Source organism: Narcine bancroftii, chromosome 5, assembly GCF_036971445.1.
Source record: "Narcine bancroftii isolate sNarBan1 chromosome 5, sNarBan1.hap1, whole genome shotgun sequence".
Taxonomy (NCBI): Eukaryota; Metazoa; Chordata; class Chondrichthyes; order Torpediniformes; family Narcinidae; genus Narcine; species Narcine bancroftii.
This window is the reverse complement of record NC_091473.1, coordinates 23,715,362-23,741,076: the sequence shown is the minus strand read 5'-3', so window position 1 is coordinate 23,741,076 and position 25,715 is coordinate 23,715,362. Positions and strand designations below refer to the sequence as shown.

At 45.3% G+C, this 25,715-nt stretch overlaps 1 protein-coding gene across 9 annotated transcripts in view; it reads left to right on the top strand.

Moving 5' to 3' along the window:
• Nucleotides 1-25,715, top strand: part of lrrn1 (leucine rich repeat neuronal 1) — a 142,603-nt gene that overhangs the window by 3,083 nt on the left and 113,805 nt on the right. For 2 of the 9 annotated variants that reach the window (XR_011357376.1, XR_011357377.1), the window contains exons 3-4: nt 7,647-7,713; nt 9,960-12,101. The exons of 1 other annotated variant lie outside the window; for it this stretch is intronic. The gene's annotated coding sequence lies outside the window, so the exon portion shown is untranslated. Of the gene's footprint in view, nt 1-7,627; nt 7,714-9,898; nt 12,102-25,715 lie in introns of those variants that run through there. 6 more of the 9 variants (XR_011357374.1, XR_011357375.1, XR_011357378.1 and 3 more) reach the window with 5 other exon arrangements.

Here is a 25,715-nt window from a genome sequence, read left to right as displayed (position 1 = left end):
TATACCCCAAAAACAATTAATCATGCGCCTACTCCTTCTAATATTTGTCAGTCAAAATCAAAACTGAACATTACATTCTACAATTTAGAAGATTAATTATTATGGAACCAGGATGTTATGATTTCCTGGTTTATCTCGTAGATACAAAGACTTATTAAAACTTCTCGAGCAAAACAGGTTGTGACCAATTCGTCAATTTCAGAGTGTTGCATTTGACAACTGCTTTCCCTGGGCCTCACAGTAGAATTCCATCAAAGTGTATCTTCAGATAAGTCCCCATGGCTGAGTTTAATTACATCTGCTAGTTCTGAAAGTAAGGTGACCTGCGTGTGGACCCAGTGTCGTTAGTTCCACATAAGCAAAAAGCATCTGAGTACATGGTTTTAATCCTCCATTACAGTTGCCATCATGTGCCTCTGATGGAGGGATTTGAAAGGCCTAAGTCTTTACTAAAGAAGCATTTTGGCATAAAATTGCTACAGCTTATTACAGAAGACTCATGGCCGTCAGTAAAATTGGATGACATGAAAGTTCCATAAGCTTATGCCCTGTTTCTAAGAGGATGTTGCAATATCGTGGCTGAGATCGGCCATCTACAAGAACTGGACATGTCTACTAATATGCTAATCATTTAAAATAAAATACCCTACCAGATGAGAGAACTATAGAGAAGTTCAGTTGTTGAATACCAGAAAAAAATATGATCAAATGGCTGCTTTTATAGATTTGGTGGAGTTCATTGAACTCTGTGGACGTTGTCACAGATCCAGTGTATGGAATTATCAAAGGCACTCAGACAGTAAGTAAAGAAGTTGAAAAGTCCAAATCATACCCTAAACCAAAGTTGGAAAAAAGTACATTTGACACCTCCGTGGCAGTTTCAGATAAAGAAATGAAGGAAAAGGTAAGTTTGCCGCTGTGAAGTAATGTTTGTTCTGTAAAGGTAAGCATTGCTCTGGAAAAGTGTACACAGTTGGACAAAAAGACCATAGTGAGAAAAATGCTTTTCTGAAGGAAAATAGAGTATGTTTTGATTGTTCGTGTAAAGGACACTAGCAAAATCTGCAAAAAGTGACTCAGCTACGATGTATGCAGTCAAAAGCTTTCCAAAATGCTACACATCTTCTCGGAAAAGAAGAATGCAGAAAAGTAACAAACAGCAAGAAAAGAAGCAGATGAAACCAGTGCTGTAGCCTCAGTACAGAAAAATGGTTTTACTGAGGCCAGTGAGAACAACTGCAAACTTTTAAATGTACCTGTACAACCCTAATGCAATAGAGCATACTTATGCATTTCTTGACCCAGGAAGCACTGCATCATTTTGTATCGTGCGGCTAATTAACAAGGAAGAAGGTCAAAATTTTATTGAAAACGATGTCAAGTTAAAATAACGGAAAACAGTGTTATTTTGGGCTTAGAGATTGTTGGATAGTAATGATTTTTGTGAACTCTAGGCGTATACATTCGGAAAACTATGCCTGAGCTTAAAAGAAACATCCTACATCAAAATGACGAACTGTGGACGCATTTGAAGAATGTTATTTTATGTGAAATCAACTGAGATTAAGTTACTGGTTAGTACCAAAAACTCTGGAACCATAAGGAGTGGGAGATGGACCTTATACTCTCAAAACTATACTTAGTTGGATGATTAATGGACCATTAGGAGGAAAAAATGAAGTTCAGGACCAGTCAGCTATAAGTGTCAACAAGATATCAATTGTTAAACTTGATGAGCTACGGGAGTGACAGTTCAAGAATGATCTTCCTGGGTGCCCCAGGGATGAACAAGAAACTTCAAGGGAAGAACAGCTGTTTTTGGATTTGGTCTCAAAATCTGCCAAGCTAGTTAATGATCATTATTGCATTGGATAACCTTTAAATAAAAAGGAATATTGCATGCCTGATAATAGAAGCATTGTCGAACAACGTATACTGAATTTAAAGAGAAGAAGATCATTCCTTTCATTCAGATTACACCAACTGCATGTCTGACATGATGATTAAAGGTTATGCAGAGAAAGTACTGTCAAGATAATGAATATGTATGAGATGTACCGGAAGTCACGTGGTATGAGAGAGAGATAAGAGCACAAGCAGGAGAACAAAGGAAACTGGAAAATAAAGACACTGAGAAGTTTACATGATAAAACTTGTGTTCGATGTTTTATTAACTTCACATTTCGGGCCACAAATGTGACATTGGCGACGAGGATGAAAGAAGCTTGAAGAAAATTAAAGACTAAAGAAGATTACAGAGGATTAAACAGACAACTTCAAGGTGATAAGAATTTTCTCTTTGACTCAGTATTTTGGGGCTGGAATATTTCCTCATGGCTGGGACAGACGGTGGCTTTCTAACACATAGTGGAATTGCTCATTTTGACCCAACGGGTGATGCAAGCACTGTAAGTGTGAAGTGGAAGGCATGGCTGGAAGAATTTGAATCCTACGCCAACAGTCGTGGCCTATTTCTAGATACCGGTACAGTTGAACAAAAAGCGCAGAGAAGGGCGTTACTTCTTTTCACTGCTGGTCCCGCAGTTCGGGAAACATTTAAGACACTTTTGAATACTGGAAGAAAGGATGAGTACCGGAAAGCGGTAGATGCATTAAATGCACACTATGTAGTGACACCGAATGCTACATTTCAACGCCATTTGTTTCGGAGAACGAGACAAGAAGATGGCCAGACAATTGCTCAGTACGTGACGAGACTACGCCAGCTAGCTGTTGGATGCAATTACATGCCAGCTGATTTGGACAACCAATTACTGGATCAAGTTGTACAGCACTGCAGATCAGATAAACTCAGAAGACGTCTATTGGAAAGAGGGAGTGAGTTGGAACTCACCGATGCTTTAGCCATTGCTGCTGCATTAGAGGCTGTTGAAGGGCAATTTCATACCATGACCCTGAAAGACAACTCAAGCCAGCAAGTTAAGAGGCTCTCACATCGCCATAATCACAGGACGTGGAGTGTTATCGATGTGGAAAACGAGGTCACTTTGGAAAAGACCCATATTGCCCGGCCAAAGGCAAAGTTTGCAGAAAGTGTGGAGGTAAGGACCACTTTGCAAAGAAGTGCAAAAGCAAGTCCAATGCAGACCAGAAGAGGAAGAGTACAACTTCCAAAGGCAAAGTCTGGGGGAAAGGAAAGTATCCTGGAAAGAAAGATACCATCCGCCAGATAGACGGTGACGATGATGATACCCAGGAGGGACAGAGTTGTTACCAATTTACGTTGAGTGAAGTACATCATGAGAAGGTCCCAGTGATCATTGGTGGAGTGACAGTGCAGGTCATTGTAGACTCAGGCAGTGACAGTAATGTGATTGATCGACATTTATGGGAGAAGTTGAAAAGGAAAAAGATCATCTGTACCTCAAAGAAGTGTTCCAAGAAACTGTATCCATACACAGCAACCAAGCCATTGCAGGCCATTGGATGTTTTACTGCAACTGTTGAAGCTGGAGATAAGTACACCGAAGCAGAGTTTATGGTCTTAGAAGAGAAGGGAGAACCATTGCTGAGTAGAAGCACAGCGCAAGACCTGGCAATACTTTATATTGGAGCTTGTGTCAATTCAGTTCAGTCATACGAGGATATGAAGCAAGAATTCCCCGCAGTCTTCCAAGGAGTAGGAAAGCTGAAAGGTCGACAATTGAAGCTAGCGGTAGATGAAACGGTCAAACCCAAGGCACAACCAATGCGCCGAACTCCGTTTGGACTTCGTGGGAAAGTCGAAGCCAAAATTAAAGAATTGATCGAACAAGACATTATTGAACCGGTGGAACATTCGACACAATGGGTCAGTCCCGTAGTGATTGTGCCCAAACCAAAGGGTGACATAAGACTATGTGTTGACATGAGAATGGCCAATGAAGCTATAATTAGAGAACGACACCCTATACCAACAGTGGAGGAAGTACTTCAAGAACTAACCACCAGCAAGATATTCTCAAAAATTGATCTGAAATGGGGCTATCATCAATTAGAGCTGGATCCAGGTTCCCGAGATGTAACAACATTTGTGACTCACTGTGGATTGTATCGTTACAAGAGACTATCATTTGGAATTAATGCAGCTTCGGAGATCTACCAATATGAAATCCGTCGAGTGATTCAAGGCATTCCTGGAGTTGCCAACATTTCTGATGACATCATAGTCCATGCTCCAACTAAGGAAGAGCATGACAAACGGTTGAGGTGTGTACTATCTAGACTACAGGAGGCAGGCTTTACCATGAATGGAAACAAGTGCCAGTTCGGTGTGTCAGAAATGGACTTCATGGGACACAGACTTACACGGGAAGGACTAAACCCTGCAGAGGCCAAGGTGAAAGCTATTGAAGAGGCACGTGCACCTCAGAACGCAACAGAGGTGAGGAGTTTCCTGGGATTGGTCAATTTTTGTGCAAAGTTCATTCCTAATTTCGCTACAGTGGCAGAACCACTAAGGAAACTAACCAGGAAAGGTGTACCATTTCATTTTGGATCTGAGCAGAAGAAAGCATTCACAGCGCTGAAGCAAAGCCTGACAGATGAAAATACTCTTGGATATTACGATCCGGTGGCATCAACCAAAGTCATAGCGGATGCCAGCCCGGTTGGTTTAGGAGCCGTGTTGGTCCAGATGCATGATGGAGGACCAAGAATCATTGCCTATGCCAGCAGATCGTTATCAGATGTGGAAAGAAGATACTCTCAGACAGAGAAAGAAGCACTCGGACTTGTATGGGCCTGTGAGAGGTTCCATGCATATTTATACGGCATTGAATTTGAACTCATCACAGATCATAAGCCATTAGAGGTGATCTATGCACCTAGATCCAAACCATGTGCCAGAATAGAGAGATGGGTACTCAGACTACAACCCTACAAATATAAAGTAATCCACATTGCAGGGAAAGCAAACGTTGCAGATCCGCTGTCCAGATTGGTGAAGGATGGAGGTCCACAATCCAAGTCAGAATTGGGAACAGAAACAGAGAGCTTTGTACGCTTCGTAGCTATTCAGTCGACACCAAAAGCTGTGACTACGAAGGAAGTCGAGAGAGAATCCAAACGTGATCCAGAACTCATGGAAGTAAGAGAATGCACACAGAGTGGACAATGGGACAAGTGTACTCACAAGGCTTACATTCCCATTAGAGATGAACTTTGTTGCATCGGACAGTGTGTATTAAGAGGTTGCAGATTGGTGATTCCGCAAAGATTGAGACCGAAGATCGTATCCTTAGCGCATGAAGGACACCTAGGTATTGTTGGTACCAAGCAAAACCTCAGGACCAAGGTATGGTGGCCAGGTTGTGATAAAGACGCAGAGAAATTTGTTAAAACTTGTCACGGATGTCAAATCACAAGTAGGAGTAATCCGCCAGAACCGATCCGGAGTACGCAACTCCCGACAGGACCATGGATCGACGTAGCTGTTGATTTTCTTGGACCTTTACCGACGGGTGAATCAATTATGGTAGTGATAGATTACTACAGCAGATACTATGAGTACGTGGTGTTGAAGTCCACAACCACTGAAAAAACAATACAAGCGTTAGCAGAGATATTCGCAAGATATGGATTACCTGTTACATTATACTCTGACAATGGTACACAATTCATTTCAGAGACATTTGCGGAATACATGAGGACCACAGTTATCCACCATCATAAAGTAACTCCGAAATGGCCGCAAGCCAACGGAGAAGTAGAGAGACAAAATCAATCCATTGAAAAACGATTGAGGATTGCACACGCTGAAGGACAAAATTGGCGAGAAGCATTGCTATCTTATGTGGCTGTCTATCGAGCAACGCCTCATGCAACCACTGGAAAAAGTCCTGCAGAAGCATTTTTTGGGAGAAAAATCCGCACAAAAATGCCAGAAATAAAGGAAATCCGAGACGACCAGGAGATGAGGGACCACGATGCTGAAAAGAAAGGTGCAGCAAAGCTGTACACAGATTCGAAACGTGGAGCCAAGTACTCAGACATCATGCCAGGAGATAATGTTCTAGTGAGGCATGAAACTGGTGGTAAGCTAGACACACCTTATTACCATCAACGCTATATTGTCGTATCCAGAAGTGGCAGTATGGTGACAGTCAAATCTCCGACTGGAGTCCTGTATAAGAGAAATGTATCAGGTGTAAAAAGGTACCAGTCCAGATATACATCGAGTGAAGAGGTTGAAAGGCCAATACGAGATGCTGAAACTGAGAGACCTGATGATGTTCCAGAGGCAGTTACCAGCACTCCTGGTGAAGTGACTAGAGCGCCAGAAACACCCGAAGCCGTGGCGAGCAGTATTTCTGACACTGAGAGTGAACAACCGAGAAGCGATGACAATATCGCAGGCAGGCCGAAACGAAACCGGAAAGCGCCCAAACGATACGAAGACTTTGTGCCATAGTTTTAATAAGAACTTTGGGACAGTATTTTAATCTTATATCATAAAGTGCATGTATGAGTGCTGTAGGAAGTAAATTTTATGTAGTTGAGTTATAGTATTACCATTAGTTACGATGTTTGTAGGTTTTCGAGGGATATTGGTAAGTGAAGGTAAAGTTTATTTCTGATTAAAGGAGGGATGTCATGATAATGAATATGTATGAGATGTACCGGAAGTCACGTGGTATGAGAGGGACATAAGAGCACAAGCAGGAGAACAAAGGAAACTGGAGAATAAAGACTCTGAGAAGTTTACCTGATAAAACTTGTGTTCGATGTTTTATTAGCTTCACATTTCGGGCCACAAATGTGACACTCGCCTCTTTCCTTGCTGGACAAACAGCATTTCAGGGTGGTACTTACTAGATCTGCAGCTTTACAACTCCAGTGACCTCATTTCAATCCTAATCACATTGCCTGTGTGGAATCTCTATCTTCTCCCTGTGGCTGTGGAATATCCTTTGAATGCTCCAGTTTCCTCTCAAATTCCAAAAATGTGTGGGTTTGTGGCTTAACCAGCCATTGTAAATGTCCCCTGGTGGCTTGGTAAGTGGTAGTGTGAGGGAAGTGATGGAAATGTGGAAGGAATAAAATGGATTTAAGGGTCTGTTTCTACACTGTACCTCTCTAATGGCACATTCTCTGAATTTTCTGTTTCTATCTGTGCAGCTGTGCCCTTCCTTATACATGAAGCATGTTTCATTGTAATTCTTTAGTCGCTTTAACAGCTTCTTCTGGCAGTCCAATCCTGTTTATAAGCAGGCCAAATTACATTGTCACTTAAAATCTAGAGTTCACCCATTTTGGTGAACTAAACATTGTTTCTTTGAGTGTTGTTCTTGGAAAAAAAAGTTGGTATATTGATTAAAGTAGAGTTTGTGAAAACAATTTAGGATTGTGTACACCCCAAAACAAGTGCTAAAGTGGAATCTGCATGTTTTCCAAGAACATCAGTCTCAATTCAGTGCAGCTGCTGGCATGTTGTTCTCCAGCAATCACAGAAGGTTGTCAGGACAAAGTCACCTGACAACTAAAGAGCAACAGAATACACTAGGGCTGTTGGGAAGGGAGGGAGAACTCAACCATTTTCTGAAATGGGCATACAAGAACTCTTTAGTCAGAGACATGCCAGCAGGACAGCTGTGTGTGCCAAAAAGACTTGACTGGTAAGATATAGCTTGATTTGTGTCCTCCAGGAGTCAGAATATCCACGATGTGAAGAGATGATGGAAAGCATCTCATATCGAATGCAGTTCATTAAAGGTATTGTTCTCTTTTTCTTTTTCTCTCTCCCTCCCTCTTTGTGTGTGTGTTTTTTCTCTATCTCTTTGTTTCTCTCTCTCTTATATATACACACACACACACACACACACACACACACACACACACACACACACACACACACACACACACACACACACACACACACACACACACACACACACACACACACACACACACACACACACACTCCACCTTTCAATACCCTGTGTGTCTAATGCCTCCATCCCCTCATAAGGTTCAATGTTCCAAAGACAGAACAATGAAAAAAAAATCATTCAAAGTCCTTTCATGCCCATTTAAGCTGGAATACTGAGGAATGGAAAGGACGAGGTTTCCAGTTATGAAAGCAAGAGTTCTTACAAGAACAGTACCTTTCCAGACTACAGCAAATCATTGTCCACCTCATGGGTTGAAGCATCACAGAAGCACAAACCACTTCTAACATTAAGTCTGCTAGGTAGACTCACTAACAAATAACCATATAACCATATAACCACTTACAGCAACAGAACAGGCCAGTTCGGCCCTACTAGTCCATGCTGTAACAAATTCCCACCCTCCTAGTCCCACTGACCAGCACCCGGTCCATACCCCTCCAGTCCTCTCCTCTCCATGAAACTATCCAGTCTATCCTTAAATGTAACCAATGATCCCGCCTCGACCACGTCTGCTGGAAGCTTATTCCACATCCGTACCACACTTTGCGTAAAGAAATTTCCCCTCATGTTCCCCTTATAAATTTCCCCCTTCAATCTTAAACCATGCCCTCTAGTTTGAATCTCCCCCACTCTTAATTGAAAAAGCCTATCCACATTTACTCTCTGTCCCTTTTAAAATCTTAAACACCTCTATCAAGTCCCCCCTCAATCTTCTACGCTCCAGAGAAAAAAGCCCTAGTCTGCACAACCTTTCCCTATAACTCAAACCTTGAAATCCTGTCAACATTCTTCTGAACCTTCTCTGTACTTTCTCTATTTTGTTTATATCTTTCCTATAATTTAGTGACCAAAACTGTACACAGTACTCCAAATTTGGCCTCACCAATGCCTTGTACAATTTCATCATAACCTCCCTACTCTTGAATTCAATACTCTGATTTACGAAGGCCAACATTCCAAATGCCTTCTTCACCACACCATCTACCTGAGTATCAGCCTTGAGGGTACTATTTACCATCACTCCTGAATCCCTTTGTTGCTCTGCACATCTAAGTAGCCTACCATTTAATGCATATGACCTATTTAGATTTGCCTTTCCAAAATGTAGCACCTCACACTTATCTGTATTAAATTCCATCAGCCATTTCTCAGCCCACACCTCCAGCCTTCCTAAGTCACCTTTTAATCTACGGTAATCTTCCTCACTGTCCACAACACCACCAATCTTTGTATCATCCGCAAACTTGCTTATCCAATTCTCCATCCCAACTTCCAGATCAATATATATAACAAAACAATAGTGGACCCAGGACCGATCCCTGTGGAACTCCACTAGTCACCGGCCTCCAATTGGACAAATTTTTCTAACACTACTCTCTGACATCTCCCATCCAACCATTGCTGAATCCATTTCACTACATCCTTATTTATACCTAATGCCTCCACCTTTTTTCTTAACCTTCTGTGGGGAACTTTGTCAAAAGCTTTACTAAAGTCTAAATAGAAAACATCCACAGCTTTCCCTTCATCAACCTATTTTGTAACCCCTTCGAAAAACTCAATCAGATTTGTCAAGCATGATCTACCCCTGACAAAACCATGCTGATTACTCCCTATCAATCCCTATACCTCCAAATATTTGTAAATACCATCCCTCAGAACACTTTCCATCAACTTACCCACCACAGACGTCAGACTCACGGGCCTATATTTCCAAGGTTTCCATTTGGACCCTTTCTTAAACAGCGGAACCACATGCGCTACCCTCCAATCCTTTGGCACTACCTCCGTGACCAGTGACATCCTAAATATCTCTGTTAATGGCCACACTGTTTGTCCGCAAGCCTCCCTGAGTGTCCTTGGGAATATTTTGTCCGATACCGGAGATTTATCCACCTTTATCTTTTTCAAGACAGCCATCACTACCTCCTCGATTATCCTTATATGCTTCATGACCTCCCCATTATTTTTCTTTACTTCAACTGGTTCAATATGTTTTTCCCTAGTGAATACCAAGGCAAAGAAATCATTCAAAATTTCCCCCATTTCCTCTGACTTCTCACTCAGCCTACCTTGCCCGGACCGGGGCCGCCGCTGCTTTCCCTGTGCCTGGACCAGGGCCGCCGCTGCTTTCCCTGTGCCAGGACCGGGGCCGCCGCAGCTTTCCCTGTGCCCGGACAGGGGCCGCCGCTGCTTTCCCTGTGCCCGGACCAGGCCGCCGCTGCTTTCCCTGTGCGCAGACCGGGGCCGCCGCTGCCTTCTCTGTGCCCGGACCGGGGCCGCCGCTGCTTTCCCTGTGCCCGGACCGGGGCCGCCGCTGCTTTCCCTGTGCCCAGACCGGGGCCACCGCCTCCTTTCTGCCCGGACCGGGGCCGCCGCCTCCTTTCTGCCCGGACCGGGGCCGCCGCCGCCTTTCTGCCCGGACCGGGGCCGCCGCCGCCTTTCTGCCCGGACCGGGGCCGCCCCCGCCTTTCTGCCCGGACCGGGGCCGCCGCCTCCTTTCTGCCCGGACGGGGGCCGCCGCCTCCTTTCTGCCCGGACCGGGGCCGCCGCCTCCTTTCTGCCCGGACCGGGGCCGCCGCCTCCTTTCTGCCCGGACCGGGGCCTCCGCCTGCTTCGCTCTGCCGAGTCCGGGGCCACCGCCTCCCCCTCGCTTCTGCCCGGACTGGGGCCTCTGCCTGCCTCACTCGACCAAGGCCAGGGCCTCCACCTCCCCCTCGCTTCTGCCCGGACCGGGGCCTCCACCTGACTCACTCGACCGAGGCCGGGGCCGCCGCCTCCCCTTCGCTCTTGCCCGGATCGCGGCGGCCGCCGCCTACCCTCTGCCTGGACTGGGGCTGGGGCCACCGCTGCTTTCCCTGTGCTCGGACCGGGGCTGCCGCTTCCTTCTTTCTGCCCGGACCGAGGCCGCCGCCTCCTTTCTGCCCGGACCGGGGCCGCCGCCTCCTTTCTGCCCGGACCGGGGCCGCCGCCTCCTTTCTGCCCGGACCGGGGCCGCCGCCTCCTTTCTGCCCGGACCGGGGCCGCCGCCACCTTTCTGCCCGGACCGGGGCCACCGCCGCCTTTCTGCCCGGACCGGGGCCGCCGCCTCTTTCTGCCCGGACCTGGGCCGTCGCCTCCTTTCTGCCCGGACCGGGGCCGCCACCTCCTTTCTGCCCGGACCGGGGCCGCCGCCTCCTTTCTGCCCGGACCGGGGCCGCCGCCTCCTTTCTGCCCGGACCGGGGCCGCCGCCTCCTTTCTGCCCGGACCGGGGCCGCCGCCTCCTTTCTGCCCGGACCGGGGCCGCCGCCACCTTTCTGCCCGGACCGGGGCCACCGCCGCCTTTCTGCCCGGACCGGGGCCGCCGCCTCTTTCTGCCCGGACCTGGGCCGTCGCCTCCTTTCTGCCCGGACCGGGGCCGCCACCTCCTTTCTGCCCGGACCGGGGCCGCCGCCTCCTTTCTGCCCGGACCGGGGCCGCCGCCTCCTTTCTGCCCGGACCGGGGCCGCCGCCTCCTTTCTGCCCGGACCGGGGCCGCCGCCTCCTTTCTGCCCGGACCGGGGCCGCCGCCTCCTTTCTGCCCGGACCGGGGCCTCCGCCTACTTCGCTCTGCCGAGGCCGGGGCCACCGCCTCCCCCTCGCTTCTGCCCGGACTGGGGCCTACGCCTGCCTCACTCGACCTAGGCCGGGGCCGCCGCCACCCCCTCGCTTCTGCCCGGACCGGGTCCTCCGCCTGACTCACTCGACCGAGGTCGGGGCCGCCGCCTCCCCTTCGCTCTTGCCCGGATCGCGGCGGCCGCCGCCTACCCTCTGCCTGCACTGGGGCCGGGACCACCGCTGCTTTCCCTGTGCTCGGACCGGGGCTGCCGCCTCCTTCTTTCTGCCCGGACCGGGGCCTCCGCCTGCCTCACTCGACCGAGGCCGGGGCCGCCGCCTCCCCCTCGCTTCTTCCCAGACCGGGGCCTCCACCTGCCTCACTTGACCAAGGCTGGGGCCTCCGCCTCCCCTTCGCTTTTGCCCGGATCGGGGCTGCCGCCGCCTACCCTCTGCCCGGACCTCTTGTCTTCATCTTTAATAGCCTGACTACAGCACCTAATACCCTGAATACACCTGGAATTGTCTGATCTCGGAAGCTAAGCAGGAAGAGGACTGGTCGGTACTTGGAGGGGAGATTGCCAAGGTTTTCTGTGAGGGGCGCTGGACAAAGTGGTGACTCTGTCTGCCTTATGGTAAACAAAAGTTAAAAAGGATTTCAAGTATTTGACATTCTAAATCTAGTATTATGTGATAATAATGGAACCTTTAAAGTATGATACAATCTGATCAAAGTGTTGTGATGCAAATCACCCGCAATGACATTAGCCATAAAGGTAGATCGCCATCTTTGATGATGAATGGCAGTGCAAAGGTTCAATGTTTACAGATGCAGGTAGTAGATCCCATGAACAAGATATAGAGGTCAGTCTTTTAAGTGAGGTATCTCTCATCAGGATGAACAGAGGAGTTGCTGCTAAGTAATGTGATCAGGGATTCACTGATATATTAGACCACACATGTCAAACTCTGGCCCGCGGGCCAGATATAATTATATTTGGCCCGCAAGATCATTTCAAAAATGTATTAGAGGTGGCCCGCCCTGCAGCAAGAGTCGATGCTGTTTTTTGGTAATGTCACCCCACCATCCTCCCCCTTCATTGCACATCCTTCCCCATTGTAACACGAGAAATTGTAACACGAGAAGTCTGTCGATGTCATCAGCCGGCAAGCCAGTTGGAAGGCTCCCTGCACAACCAGTCACTTCTCCCACCTGTTGAGCGGTGCGGCGGATTGGCGAGCGCCTGTGATTTCCTGTCGGCGCGACGGACATGGCAGGCTGTGCACGGCCCCCAGGCAGCGCGAGCCCCGCGCGACTGGCACCAGACGGCCCTTCCACAGCACGAGCGCACTTCTCCCGGTCGCCACGGCCTTCAGCACTTCCACCCGCGCGGACCCCAGGGACGGCTGGTTCGGCCCTGCACGTGAAGAGAGAGATGGTGGCTGTCCGCAAAGGCTGATCGGCAGCGGGCTGGGCCTGAGTGGGTGGGTAAGCAGGGGTGGGCAGAGGGTGTAGGTGAGGAGTAATGGGCAGGGGAAGTTATGGTGGTGCGAGGGGCAGTTAGAGGGAGGGATGAGTAGAAGGAGGGGTGGATAGGGAAGAGATAAAAGGGGAGGGGCAGGGTGAGTAGGGGAGGGGTGATTAGAGGGTGAGAGATGGGTAGAGGGAGGAACAGGTTGAGGGGAGAGGCAGTAGAGGGGCGTGTATAGGATGGGGTGGGTAGAGGCAGAGCGAGTGGAGTGAGGGGTGAGTAGAGGTTGGGTAAAGGACTGGTCAGGTAGAGGGATGGTAGGTCGAGGGTGAATAGAGGCCTAGAGCCTGAGGAGTGAGGAGGAAATGCTGAGTCCTGATGCAGGCCAAAATGGACACAGCCTGTGAATGCTGACTACATCTCCACAGGGACCAAATATGTTTCCCTCAGGTCAAGCAAAGGGTGAACTTGAGCTACCTACTCCTGACCTGTAACATTATCCTCCTAAAGTTATATCCTAAAGTTTAACATTACATATGTTGAAAGAAGAGAAAACATGCAGATGTTGTTGAAAATTTTCAATAAATATTTAGTTCGGCCCTCGACTTAGTCCAAGTTTTTAATTTTGGCCCTCGGTGAATTTGAGTTTGACACCCCTGTATTAGACAGTGCTTGTGGAGTTGTAAAGAAAGCTGTCAGAGGTTTTTATGCACTGTCTGGACTTTCCTGCCTGCTCATTGGTGTACTATGTTAGGAAGTGGAATGTAGTGAGGGTCAGGTGCATTGCAATTGAACCTTTAATTGACTTGCTCCTTGTGAAAAGTGTCCCCCCATCAGGGATTCTCTCATGTGGATATTTCCTGCCTCTTCCCACTCAGTTGGCAGCAAGACTTTTATTCTTGATCAGGGTGATCCCCTAAGTCATCTTCCATGTTCTCTCCTCTTCTTTCTTCTACTCTTCAGACTGAGCAACATGACCCGAATGATTCTGGTTTCCCTGCTGCTCCTCTTCCAGTAGCAGCTGCTCTTCAGTTTTCACAGTGAAATGGGGCTCCTGTAATTTGTTCTGAAAAATTTCCTAATTCCAGCCAAAAAGATCTTACTTTATCACAAGACCATGTTGAATGTAAGAATGTTCCCACCTCTTCGCCACATCTAAGACACTGATCTGATAAATCTGATTTTCAATTTATTTAATTTTTGTGGTGTGAGATAAAACTTGTATAAAAAAAATTATATTGTACCAGTCTATAACTTACATTTATTGTATTAGGTGTACAATCTCGACATAAATCAGCCCAATTCTTTTCATCTATTATCACATTTAAGTCTGAATCCCATCTATGTCTAGATTTATGGAACCCCAGTTTAGGGGTCCCCATTTGAAGTAAGTGATATATTGCTGAAATTGCTGTATTTCCATTTCTTATTGAAGTCTCTATGTCGCTTCACTTTGGTAAAGACATTGCTGGACCCACCTTATCACATAAATATGCTCTGATTTGAAAATAGCAAAATATCAAATTATTAAGAATACCGTATTAATTCTTGTTGTTCAAATGACATCAATTGCCCTTGCTCATCACATTCACAGGGATATATCTGATCCCTTTATGAGACCAAATTTCAAAAATTTGATGATCTCATGTACAAGGTACATAACCCACAAACAGACAAACAATATATATGCAGGACAAGTATTCAGATATACAAATTTTAAAAATGAATATTGTTTTGGAAATATGAGAGTCTCGGATGGTTAATGTGAGCAGTTTCTTTGATCATTCAGCATTCTCATTGCCCATGGGAAGAAACTGTTCCTTAACCTGGTGATGCTGGCTCAGATACTCCTGTATATCTATCTCAATGGGAGCAGCTGAAAGGGGTCCTCAATGATTTTGTGCACCCTCTTCAGACAATGATCCTGGTGGATCATGTCATTCGGGGGAAGGGAGTCTCCAGTAATCCTCTTTGTCACTCTTATGGTTCTGTGGATTGACCTTCGATCCATTTCCCTGCAGCAATCTGTGATGTAGCTGGCCAGGACACTCTCGATAGAACTCCTGTGGAAGGTTGACATAATGGTGGTCAGTAGCCTTGACGGCTTCAGTCTTCTCGGGAAGTGCAGTTGCTGTTGTGCTCTCCTGACAAGTGAGGAGATGTTGTGTATCCATGATAGGTCACTAGTTATGTGCACTCCAAGGTACTTGGTGCTCTCTACCTCAGAGTTATTGATGTGTAGAGGAGGGTGGTCATTCCTGGCTCTCCTGAAATCCACAATCATCTCCTTCCTCTTCCATGTTGAGACACCGGTTTTTGCTCTTGCACTATAATCATGAGATTTTCCACCTCTTGTTATGATGGTGATGAGGCCAACTACTGTTGTGTCATTTGCAAACTTGATGACACTGTTGGAGCTCAATACACTCTCCAGAACAATACACAAATGTGCTGGAGAAACTCAGCAGATCATGGAACATCTATAAGAAGTAAAAGGTAACCAACGTTTTGGGCCAGTCCTGAAGACAAAGCCTGTCGAATGCATGAATGCTGATTACATACTGAAGCACTTCAATTTCATGAATTTCTCTATGGTTCATGTTTTTTTTTAAATGGTAGAAAATAAACAAAACACAGGATAATTTGACCACATTCATGTCTTATAATAAACATATTTTCAATCATGTAAAATCTGATTCCTTCCTTCACAATGTCCAGCTGCTAAGATACGACACAATTGGATATTATCTTCAGCGTGTGTGATAGATCTGCACTTTCCTATACTAAACCTTGATAAGCACTGAAGTTAAGTTTAGAAGGTAACATGGTACTAATTAAAAAATGTCATTTCCAGTTGTCAATGAACTATAGAAGTATGACAGGGAACCTTGCAACTTATTGCTTTGATATTTGAAAGTTATTCAACACTAATGTTTTATTGGTAATGTCGGTCAATGAATAATTTATAAACACCTTTTCCACTTGGAGATGTTACTTTTGCAATTACTTGATGTTCCACATGGCCCCAAGCCTTTGTCATTGAAATCTGTTATTTTCAAACCCATCTGTTGGAGTATATAAAAAGGGAGCTTTCTGATTAATAATTCATTATTTCTTACTGGGAATCAATATAACATTTTTGAGAGACAATTGGATTGGTTTGATTTGTTCTTTCACGTTTGATGATGAAATATTTTGCTTTATTCTGGATAAAATGCAACAGTCATAAGGAATATGAGCATAAGAAACCAGTTGATCCTTGATCAAGTTCATGGTTGAACTTCCACAACTGAATAAATTTCCAGTACTATTTCTATATTCTTTGATTTTCTTAACGCCTCAAAATCTATTGATCTTCGTTTCAATGGAATATAATGATTGAGCTCCTACAGCTCTCTTGGCAGAGAATTTCAAAGGTTTACCTCCTCTGAGGTCCTCATCTTAGTCCAAAATGACCTACCCATTATTTTGAAATTATGCTCCCTGGTCCTCGAGTTCTCATCCAATAAAATCACCATCAATGCATATATCCTATCAATCCTGTTCCATTTTTTTTCCCAGTATCATCTCTTCTTATTCTACTAAACTCAAAATTGTACGGTCCCAGCCTACTCAATCTCTCCTGATACTTCATTAGTCCAATGATGCACAATAAATTCAGTAACAATAGTGAAATAAGATACCAAAAAGCTAAATGCTGGCAAGGCCAGTATCCACCACCCTCTATCCTTCTGAGCCTATATCAGCAATGCTGAATAAAATTATGCATTCCATCAAAACCTGTTTGAAACCAAAATACATTCTGCCTGCGGAAGCAGTAGAGGTTGGATATACGTAAGGCACAGATAGATAGGAGTATGAAGGGAATGGGCAGGTAAAGTGGAGCTGAGTCCATGGTCAGATGAGACATAATCTTCTTGAATGGTGGCATAGGCTCGATAGGCCTGATTCCTCATTTTTTAAAGTTTCTAGTTGTATTCATTCGGATGCAACCAATCAAAGGTCAGTTGCATTTTCAGTACTACTTATCATTGGGGGGGGGGGGGCTTAAAAAAATGTTTTAAAAATATCTTGAAGCAATCTTTCAGTCAATGCATAGCCATACACTGTCAACACAGGCGCTAACCAGAATAACAAAAGAATGCCAACATTTAGAAGGTGGACACCTGATACTTGGGGGAATCCTTTAAAAAAAATCAGCAATCTTGAAGTGATCGGTTTAAAGTTCTTCCCCTTATGCCCTGGCAAATAGCAGTGCATTAATAACTCCAATCTTTGGTCCCAAGTAATTAATGTGGCTGGGTGCCATAAACCAGCCTGAAGACCTGCACCTTCAACATCAGTTGATCCACAACCTGACCTCTTCGTTATTTCATGCATTTTCATTTCAAAGTTTCTGCATGTATGGAGTGAACAGATCCCCAGCATTGCATATTTACTAATTGTGATTTTTATTGGACACAGAAAACTAGACTAAGCACAGAGAGTGGCTGGGTGACAGACAGCATTGAAATGGCCCAAGCTAGTGCAATAGCAATTGATCATTTCACCTCAGTCGTAGGGAAATTAAATTCTGGCCAGTTATTAGGTCTCATATTATAGACACCATTTCATGTTGAAGGATTTGAAAATATTTCCACTCTGTTGTTGAGAATGAGAAATCATGTGGGGAATTTCACTGCGTGATAAGAATCTGAACAATTTCTAAAAATGTTTTTTGTCATGTCAGCCATACTGTGTTTATTAAGACATCACATAATGCAAAGGATGCACATTTTAAAGGAGTAACTTCAAAATAGAATAAGAAGTTTACAATTCTCTGCTATTTAATTTTCATACATATGTGGAATGAGGTCATCACTGGCAGAGACAGCGTTTATTGTCCATCTCTACTTTCTCTTGTGCAGGTGAGGGCGTGCTATCTTTTTGAACTTCTGCAACCCTTCAGACATAGTCCCTTCACAGGTCTAATAGGCAGGTTAGTCAGGATTAAAGAAACAGAGATAGATTTCCAAGTCAAGCCGGTTTGTGACTTGAGGGGGCATGGTGTTTGCTGTCATGCACTGAACATCATATACTTGAGAGCTAATGAAGTGTGAGGGGTCAGGTGACTTCTCTGCTGGGTTCCTGATTGGAAGCCACCACATCTATCAATCAAGGTCAAGACCACCCATCATCTGCTGCATTTTGAACATACCTGGGCCGGCCCTACTGTCCAACACTTGGAGCAGCTGGGTCTCTTTTTCCTGAGGAATGAACTCAAACTCCACTCCAGGTTCTGAGGCAGAGCCAATGCTGGAGAATCGACACCAAGGTGTGTGCCAGTGCAGGTGTGGGGCTTTTGTGGTGTACACTAACGAGCCTTCATTTTACTGTCTTTCCATTGAATTTATAGTTATTGCATGTGAGTTTGCGTGATTCCCTGTGGTGAATTTCCCTCACAAGCAAATAAAGAGTTTTGTTATGACTAATCTATGTCTAGACTTCTCAGACTCGTTGAACCTGTTCCTTGTCCAACAGCTGCTGACAAAGTTGCCTTGGCAATTTACTGCAATATATTTTACAAATGATGCATACTCCAATTATGGAGAGGTGTTTAGGGCAGGGTGAATGCTGAGGAGAGAAGATAGATGCATACAAATTCAGTGCTTTGTTTTGGATAATGTTAAATATCTTGAGCATTTTTAGATTTGCGCTCATCCGGGCAAGTGGAGACTCTTGCACACTCTCAAATGAGACCTTGAAGAAGAATTGGAGGAGTCCAAGATGAATCATCCACTTGGCACAACTGATTGAATACAGATACAAGTGTTTCAGGCATGTCGTTTGAAATAATTTGCTAGGCTTTGTTACCCTTAATGTGTTCAGGTTAAAGTTTATTGTCAGAAATATAGAGGTGGAGACTGTTTTGTGAGCAGACCAGTAGACATGATTGTACAACAAGTAGGATACAATGCAGTTACTGGGAATGATAGTTGACACAGAGCAGAGGCAACCTAATTCTACTATGTTGGAGTTCATTCAGGAGCCTGAATCTGGTGTTAATGTTCTTCTACCTTCTTCTCTGCTGGCTGGATTATCACCCACATAAATATATTGCACAAGAGCAGAGCATTGAACTGTCTTTGTGGTTCTTAAATCACTTAGCCCTTTTTATTACATATTTCTTTTACCATGTCTGAGGTGGAGCTTCACTGAGTTGGTGCCTCACATTTTAGTTGCACAATGCTACCCTTGTCATATTATTCTGAATTCCTCACTGAAGTAAAGGCTTGATAACATTGTCAGAGTGGGGGACATAACAGACCATGACATTTCATATTGTATGGAAGGCAAGTCTACTGCTACTGATAGCCCACAGTGCCTCATAGAGCAATAGAGTTGTACAGCACTGAAAGAGACAAAGCATCCATGTTAATGACCTAGTCCCGATTACCTGTATTTAGCCTATATCCCTTAAAAAATTTCCTGTCCATGTACTGTTTAAATGGTCTGGAATTCCCAGTTTCCAGTCAGTTCAATTGCCTTGACCATTCTCACAGACATGTTTGTTCTCAGATTCATCCATTGCTCAGGTGAAACTAAACATAGATATGAAGAACAACATATCATATTCCACCTGGGTGGCCTAAACATCGAATGTTCCAAGTTCAGGTAACTCCCAGCCTGATTGGGTTCCAGTGTTGCCATCTCTCCTTTACCCACTCTTGTATTCACTTTTCTCTCAACATTCTCTATCCACCACACCCTCTCCCCTGTGGTTTTCTCCATATCTTCTCTCCACCTCTCCTCACCTTTCCCAGTGCACTATCACCTCTAAACCCCTCCTATGCCCTTGCTCCACCACCCTTTAATGTTTCCTATCTCCCCTTCCCATCCTGGTCTTGAGAAAGGCCCTCGATGCAAAATGTTGATTGTTCATCTCTCTCTCTCTATGGATGTTGCTTGACCTGCTGAGTCCCTCCAGCCTCCCATTGATTAACAGACATTTCAATAGGTATAAACATCAAGATTGTACCCACTTCTTCAAAATTCTCTGGCAGCTCCTTCCACACACCCTCTACCCTCTCTGTGTGTAAAAAGCTGTCCATGAGGTCCTTTCCTACTCAACATAAACCTATGCCATCTCATGAATACATAATTTTGAGTTCTAGAACTGTTCACAATCTATTGCATTAAAGCTAAATGGTGGTGACGGTTGTAAAGGTCGTTCCCAATACGAAGATGGTTATCTTTCACTGAGTTTGTGTCATCACACTTTTAAGGTGACAGTCACACCAAGCAATACTGTTGTGGAAGGTGGAACCTTCCAAATGATGTGATGAAGATGGAGAATGGAGAAGGGACATAGCAGTTCTGACCTTCACACACACACTTTGAACCATCTTCATCAACTTCTGTTTCTCGTGTAGCGTGAAAAAATCTATCACGACTGGAAGGAGAACAAAGGCTTTTATTAGCTTTTAACTGAGGGTAGGGTCTTACAGTGGCCTTCAGAAGGGCTCAGGGTTTAGGTGGGAAACCAGGGTTATATATGGATAGATGGGGCAGAGCCAGCCATCAGTATAACACACAACCAGTGAATCTCAGTTTACTGCATTCACCCCTTCCTGTAGAATCTAGGGTATATGGATGAAGACACAAAACATTGATTCAGAAATTTAAAAAAATATATAGTTATTTACAAACTTAAGCGGTCTGGGGGTCTGGAGATCCTGGTGGAGCACCTAAGCACAGGAGGGCCTTGGGCTCCTTGAGTCTCCTGGTCTCCTTGTGGGGGAGAAATGGTGGGCAGGATCTCTGGCTCTACGGTGGAGAAGGATGCACTTTTCTCCTGAACAAGATTCCCTAAGGTCCTAACTGGGAGTGACAAGAATGAGTTCCATGGCTCGTAGGGCACTTGAGGCAACAGATCCTCTGTTCCAGTGGGTGCCAGGTTCCTGATGGAGACAGTGTCCTCCTGCCATCCGGTACTCCACATAGGTGTACATGGGATTGGCGTGGAGCAGTTTCATCCTTTCCACCAGGGGGTTGGTCTTGCTTCTGCTCACGTGCTTCCAGGAGTGGTGAGCAAGGTTGAGAATATAGTTCCTGATGCCAACCTTCTTTCAAAATTGAATAAGAACTCATGAGAAGTAGCGTTGGTTGCTGTACATAGTAGCGACCAGATGGAATGGAGAGCTATAGTCTGGAAGGCCTCTTGACTTGAGGGCCAGTTTGTCACCTTCCAGACTATGGCATTTTCCTTTTCAACCTGCCCATTGCCCTAGGGGGTTGTAGCTAGTAGTCCTGCTGGATGCGATGCTCTTTGCCAGCAAAAACTGATGTTGCTCGTCACTCATAAAAGATGAGCCCTGGTCGCTATGAATATAGCTGGGATACCCAAATAGGGTGAAAATGGAATCTAGGGCCTTTGTGAATGATGAAGTGGACATGTCTGGACATGGGATGGTGAATGGAAGCGGGAGTACTCATCAATGATAGAGAGGAAGAAGATTTTCCCGTTCTTGGTGGGGAGAGGTCCCTTAAAATCGACACTGAGCCATTCGAAAGGCTTGGATGACTTAATCAGGTGCATCTTTGCAGAGCAGTAGATGTACAGCTTGCACTCTGTGCAGACCTGGCAAGACCTCGAGATTTCCCTGACATCTTCTGTGGAGTAGGGCAGATTGTGCACCTTGACAAAATGAGCCATGCAGGTAACCCCTGGATGTCAGAGCTCATTATGTAGAGACTGCAGTTGACTGGTGTGTGCAGAGGCACAGCTTCCTCTAGATAAGGCATCTGGAGGGTCATTAAGGGCTCCTGGTTCATAGACAATGTCATAATTGTAGGTGGAGAGCTCGATCCTCCACCTAGCAATCTTGTCATTTTTGATTTTTTCCACTCTTGACATTATTAAACATAAATGCAACTAAGCACTGGTCAGTGAGGAGTGTAAATTTTCTACCAGCCAGCTAGTGCCTCCAGTGCCTCACAGCTTCTGCAATGGCTTGAACCTCCTTTTCCACAGAGGGGTTTCGGAGCTCATGGCCTTGTAATGTCCGAGGCAAGAAATGCAACAGGCCTGCCCGTCTGGTTGAGGGTAGCGGCCAGGGCTACATCTAAAGTGTCACTTTCCACCTGAAAAGGTACATTCTCGTCCACTGTGTGCATGGCAGTTTTCGTAATGCGGTTTTGGAGGTTGTTAAAAGTCATTAGGTCTTCGGCCAAGAGGGTAAAACAAGTGGCTTTTAAAAGGGGTCGAACTTTATCAGTGTATTGAAGGATCCACTGCGCGTAATATGAGAAAAACTCCAGGCATCTCCTCAAAGCCTTTGTTGTCTTGGGAATGAGGAGCTCTAACAGGGGGCACATCCTATCGGAGTCAGGACAAATGATGCCATTCTCCACCACATACCCAAGCATAGCCAGACGTTCAGTCTTTAACACACACTTGCTTGAATTATAAGTGAGGTTCATGGCTTTCACTGCGTGGAGAAAACTCTGAAGGTTGGCATCATGGACATCCAGGGTATGGCCACAGATGGTGACGTTATCGAGGCAGCAAGAGGTAGCCTTCAACCCATACTCGTCCACCATTCTGTCCATCTGCCTCTGGAAGATAGAAATCCCATTTGTGATACAGAAAGGGATCCTCCAGAATTGATAGAGATGACCATTAGCCTCAAATGTCGTATATTGTCGGCCTCAAAATAAATTGGCAGCTGGTGATAAACAGCTTTCAGGTTGATGGTTGAATAGACCCAATACTGCACAATATCGTTCACTATGTTCGAAATTCAAGGGAGGGAGTAAGCGTCCAGGAGTGTATACCGATTAATAGTTTGGCTATAGTCATTTACTAGCCTTAACTTGTTTTCCCCCTTTACCACCACCACTTGCGCTCTCCACGGGCTGGTGCTAGGTTCAATGATACCTTCATTGAGTAAACATTGTGTCTCAGAATCTATCTGCTGTGCTGTACCTCCTGCCCTTGATAACAATAGGTTTGCAGTCCGAGGATAGATTCTGGAAGAGATGTGGGGTGGGGGGGGTGGTCGATATTCAGTGTGGAGAGGTTCTGATTTTAGGGGCCCTTCGTTCTGAATCATTATGGGGGAAGGGGACCAGAATACTCCAAGGTCATGCTTTTAAGGTGACACAGGATCTCCAGACCCAACAACACCAGAGCACACAATTCATTAAGTACATTCAGGCATATTTTACAAAATTCCCACCCCCCTCAAATGACAAATGTACTGTACAATGTTCTTGAATATGGGTAGAGTGCAAATGAAACACAAGGAATATACAATAATTGGAAGGATGTATCTTCAAGTTGTATTCTTGTACAGTCCGTGAGTCTATGAAGCTTTCAGTAGAGCCTGTGTTAATTAGGTATTTAATGGAATGTTCGTTTACCTTCACAGTCACTATGGAGTTGCTTAGCTAGTGACATTTGTCCTGATCTAGAACCATCAAGGCTAGGACTCTGGAGACTCCGTACTCCTCACTTGAGTGGCCCCCACCGTCCTGGCTTTTCTGAGATGGTGTTGACCTCGTGGCACAGCAAGATGGCTGCCCTCCTTCCTCATCCGACGATGAAGGTGGCGAGTTTGAATTTTTGTTGCGGCAAGATGGCTGCCGAGCCTTTTCGCGCCATTTTCTCACAGTCACCCTCCTTCAGAGTGTAGTGTAGCAAGTGGGTACAGGCAAATTTGGGGCAGACGATTTGGGGCTAAAATCGGGTCCGGGAGCAGTGCAGGCCATGGACTTCCCCAGGCTTCCCCTTGCGCAGCAAACATTCGCCCAATGATCTTTCTTGCCACAGCCATAGTCTTTAGCTGGGCAATGAGATCAGGGGTGCTGGCTCTTGCAGCAGAAAAAGCACTCCCTAGTGCAGGAGCACTCCCTTGCATGGGAAGCGGCAGCCATTAGGGCTGGAGTAGCGGGAGCAGACAGTCCTTGATCTTGGGCTGTTCCAAAGATTTTGCCAGCTCGACTTGGCTAGCCAAGTTCTTCTTTTCCAATTCGAGCAGTCGCTGCCTCATGTGCGTCGAGCAGACCCCCACAACTAGAGTGTCATGGATCTGTTCTTCCTCACGAACGTGGCCCGTAGCCACTTCATACCTACACTTTTTGGCAAGTGTCCATAGATCCAGCAGATGGTCCTCTATGTCTCTCCTGGCCACTGGCGATGTTGAGCGGGTCGGTGCCTCTCTAGGACCTCATTTTGTGACTTCAGGTACCTAGCCTTCAACGCCTCGATTGCGGGGTCATATGTAGAGCAGTCCCTGATGACTGCATACCCTTTTGTTCCTACCCTCGAAACGAGTGTGCACCTCCTGAGTTCATCAGTGTGGAAGGCATCTCTGGTCACTTTCAGGTTGGCCTGGAAGCAGTCTAGACCAGATGTGAATGCCTCAGCCTTGTCAGGGGACCGAGGGTCGATCAGTAGCATACCTGGCTTGAGCAGCACTTCCATCATTTAGGGAATAAGCTAATAAAATTATAGCAGGAATAAAAGCTCAATGACTGGAAGGAGAAGAAATGCTTTTATTAGCTTATAACTGAGGGTAGGGTCTTACAGTGGTCTTCAGAAGTGTTCAGGGTTTAGGTGGGAAACTAGAGTTATATATGGGTAGATAGGGTGGAGCCCGGAGGCAGAGCCAGCCATCAGTACAACACACCACCAGTGAATCTCAGTTCACTGCACCTCAACTTCTGTGAATTGACCTAGAACCAATGCACATTGTAAGCCCATCTATTGCTAACGGTTGACAATCAAAAAAAAAGTTGAAATCTTAAATAAGAACAGAAAATGCCAGAAAGAGAAACATTTCACATTTCATGTCTAGAATTTCTTTGTAGGATTGATTGATTGTTGATTTAATTGAATGTTCTGATAAGGGTTGGCAGGTTAATTGCTGAATGTTTTTATCTATGCTGGAAAGCTCAAAATGTGGAGGAAAGTGCAGCAGACATTGGTCTGAGATAAGGAAACATTTGGGGGGTTATGAATCTTTACAATTTTTCATCTGGAATATTATTAGTACAGTCAACACGGACATCATCAAATGTTTGGATGTGTTGGGATTCAAGAATGTGAGGTCAAGGGGTAAGAAGAAGAATGGGATATAAAAGAAAAGCTATCATATTGAATAGGGAACAGGGTGCTGAATGTTTTCCCCTTCTCCTATTTATGGACTTAGAAAGAATTTTGAAACTACAACTATTATGCCATTTGGCAGCTTACTTGAAAGGAACACCATGGCTGTTAAGCTTTTTAGTTTCAAGTCATCTATTCTGCCAAACAACTTGAAGGCTGGCTTGTAATTTTAAAAACAGCAGCGCCCCTGCAAACAGCCCCAAGGCACAAAGTGCAGTAACATTCTTATTGCATGCTGTACTATCGGGAGAGGTTGCTAATGGGAAAAAGATGAGAGAAAAGACACAGGGCCAGCAACTAATGCTTGTAATGACTTTTCATTACTGCCCTAGCTTAGAACTCTTCAATCTATCATGTCTATTATTGCACAGGAAATGTCCAAGACATTCTATATCTGTTGGCATAGATTAGTGAAGAAATCTTTCCCTTGATATCAAGAGTATAGTAGATGATAACTCGCTCTTCTAAAATTGACTTATTTACCAAGACATCTTCAGGAGAACTCTAAAAATGAACAAGACATGAATAATCCTTTCTTTTTTAATAATGAATTATAATTACTCTGAATATTGTGGGGAAATTCTGTTCCTAAAATGTGCGTGATTAAAGCATGTCATGCATTGATT